Source organism: Oratosquilla oratoria, chromosome 25 (assembly GCF_046742065.1).
Source record: "Oratosquilla oratoria isolate Oo_2021 chromosome 25, ASM4674206v1, whole genome shotgun sequence".
NCBI classification, from domain to species: domain Eukaryota; kingdom Metazoa; phylum Arthropoda; class Malacostraca; order Stomatopoda; family Squillidae; genus Oratosquilla; species Oratosquilla oratoria.
This window is the reverse complement of record NC_134801.1, coordinates 27,746,743-27,750,554: the sequence shown is the minus strand read 5'-3', so window position 1 is coordinate 27,750,554 and position 3,812 is coordinate 27,746,743.

Below are 3,812 nucleotides of genomic sequence, written 5' to 3'. Positions count from 1 at the left end.
CGTACGCAGTGTCCAACCCACCTTGTTCTTCTTCCCCGTATTTCATCCTGAATGTACGGTTGCCGAGTCTGATCTCTAATTTCCCTGTTATGTCTTTGCCTCCATTTCCGTTCTTCTTCATCATATACTGGGCCGAGGATTCTTCTCAGGATATTGTTTTCAAAAAGTTCCATTCTCTTCTCCCTTTCTTTTGTCAGTGTCCATGTCTCACATCCGTACAATACTGTTGGTTTTATTACAATGTTATATGTTCTTATCTTAGTTCTTATACTTATGGTCCGACTCTTCATTACGGATGCTAGGGTATGGTAACATCTGTTTCCTACAGCTATTCGTTCGTTCATTTCCATGTCCAATTCATTTCTCTCACTGACAATGGATCCCAGGTACTTGAACTTATCCACTTTCTTCACCCTTAGTGATCCAACTTGCTCTTCTCCTGGTGTATAATTCCCATTTCTACTTAGTTTCATAATTTCCGTTTTCTGTTCATTGCATTTTAGGCCTATCTGTTCTGCTGTTCTCTGGAATACTGTAAAGATCTCGTTAATTTCCTCCATAATCTCGGCCACCACATCCACATCATCGGCATAAGCGAGGTAGGTTATCTGACCATTGGATAACTTAGCTCCACCTGGATGGTTGGTAATCTGCCTGACTGCTTTCTCCAGTGTAAAAACAGCAAAGAAGACCGCATACATCCCTGCCTAAGGCCACTGCGTATATTGAAACTTTCTGTATCTTTCCTTCCAACTCTTACTGTACATCTGCTTCCTATGTAGCACGTTTTAATGAGGGATATTAATTTAGCTGGTATATTCAGTTCTGCCATTATGTGCCACATTGATGGTCTGTGCACACTATCATATGCTTGTTTGAAATCTACAAATAGATGGTATAGGGTCTTATCATATCCGTAATATTTCTCCATTAGTTGGCGGACTGTGTGAATATGATCCGTAGTTGATCTGTTTTGCCTAAATCCACACTGATATTTCCCCAACTCCTATTCTGTGTATGGTTAAGCCGCTTTATTAGAATTCTTGTACATACTTTATATAACACACATAGTAGGCTTATCCCCCTATAAATGGTGCACTCTAGTTTGCTTCCTGTCTTATAAATTTGAATAATTACCCCCTTTTGCTATTTTGTTGATAATTTTTCCTTATTCCATATTTCTTTTTTTAATTTATAAATCTTTTTTTTCAACATTCCCCCCATTATTTAGCAGTTCTGCTAGTATTTCATTAAATCCTGGAGCTTTTCTATTTCTTATTTCCTTTATGACCATCTTCATTTCAGCTAATGTTGGTTCTTCAATTGCATCTGTATTTATTACTTCTGCAGCCTGGATTGGATGAGCCGGGTTCGGTCTGTTTAGCAACTCATAAAAGTACTGCTGCCACTGTTCCATGACTTCGCTTTCTCCATATAGCATATCTCCACCTGATCCTTTAATCATCCAATTTCTAGCTTGAAAACCTTTCTTTACAGTCTTGGGTGCGAATGTGGCAGGAAAGTGAGGAGTGGAGGTGGTGGTAGAATTTAGACTGAGAGAAGCAAGTAAACGCCTTGAGGGATTAAAAATATAATGAAGAATAGATATTTGGGAATGGATGCTAAGAGGAGATTGTATGAAGGGGTGATTGTGCCGACAGCACTCTATGGTGCAGAAATATGGAACATAAAAGAGGAATAGAGGAGGAGTTTGAATGTGTTTGACATGAGATGATTGAGAGGTATGATAAGGGCTACTAGGTTAGATAGTGTGAGAAACGAGGAGGTAAGGAGGAGAAAGGGAGTTGAGAAATAGGGTTGATGAACGAGCATTGGGATGGTTTGGACATAAGGAATGTACCACGAACGGGAAAGATAATAATGTACAAAGCCATCTTGAGACCTATACTAACTTATGGGTGCGAGTCTTGAACTCTCACAATTAAAACAAGAAGTAAAATTCAAGCTGCAGAAATGAGAGTATTGCGTATCATCAAGGGTGTTACTAGAAGAGAAAGAATGAGAAACGAAGACATCCAGAAGAAACTATATATCGACAGCATCTTAGTCTTTGTGGAAAGGGCACAGCTACGTTGGTATGGACATGTCATGAGAATGGAAGATAATAGAACACCAAAGCGATGGCTGAACTGGCGTCCCAGGGGTAGACGACCACTAGGAAGACTACGGAAAATGTGGTGTGACAACATCAATGAAGCGCTTAGGAATAGAGGAACTTCTCTGCAACAAGTATTACAAGAGAGACGGTATGATGACTGCACCGACTGGAGGAGGCTGACGCAAACTGACAGGTCTACATAGACCTACCAGGCGGATGGTGAGAAGGTGAGAAAATGTGTAAGGCAGAGGTGAATGGAGTGAACATGAGGGGGCGACCAAGGATGAGATGGATGGATGGGATAAAACGGTGTATTGGGAAAGAGGGGAATGTCTGTTGAGGAGAGAGGGGAGAGGACAGAAGATAGGGTTGAATGCCGAATGGTTGTGTATGGATAATGCTGTGATGCACGGATGGCAGTGGGGGAAGGATGGGTTGAAGGAGTATGTGTGAATATTTTGACGCAGCCCGAATAGATTTCTCTCCGTCTTCTCTTTTTCTGTATGAGGGGACTGAGAGGCTGGGTCGCTGATTAAATAAAGCGGCCTTGCTGAGGATGCACTGTGTCTTGTTACACTGCTTCTGACTTAGGGCAGTGGGAGAGATGTAGGGACGACCCGTCATCCCGGAGGAGTTAAGATAAGAGGGAGGGAGGGGGGTGAATGGAAGTAGAGTATGTGGGAACGGAATTGGTGGAAGTAGATTTTATGCCATTGTTTTTAGGCTACCTCCTTTGAGAGGGGGAAATAGCCATTAGTATATGTATGTATGCTTACATTACGACGTATTACATATCATATCACATATAAAACTGAATTATATCCTATTACATTACACTATATTACATCATATTATATTACATGATATCATACTATATTACATTATGTAACATTATATTATATTATATTATATTATATCATATTATATTATATTATATCATATTATATTATATCATATTATATTATATTATATTATGTTATACTATATTATATTATATTATATTATATTATATCATATTATATTATATCATATTATATTATATTAACATTATATTATGTTATATTATATAATATATTATCATATCATATATTATTATATTATATTATATTATTTTATATTATATAATATTATATTATATATTATATTATATATTTATTATATATACTATATTACATGATATTATATTACATTATATACTATTATATTATATTATTTATATTATATTATATTACATTATATTATATTATATTTTTATTACACTATTTGATATTATATTATTTTGTGTTATGGTGTATTATATTATATTATATCATATTATGCTATATTATACTGTATTATATTACATCATATTATATTACATCATATTATATTATATTACATTACATTACATTATATTATATTATATTATGTTATATTATATTATATTATATTTTATATTATATTATATTATATTATATAATATTATATTATATTATATTGTATTATTTTACATTGTATTATATTATATTATATTATACTACATTATATCATAGTATATTTTATAACACTATATATCATATCAAATTATATTATTTGATATTACCTTATATTCCATTATATTATATTGTATTATTTTCATTATACTATATAGTATTGCATGATATTATATAATATCATGTTATACAATATCATATTATACTATATTATTGAGGGT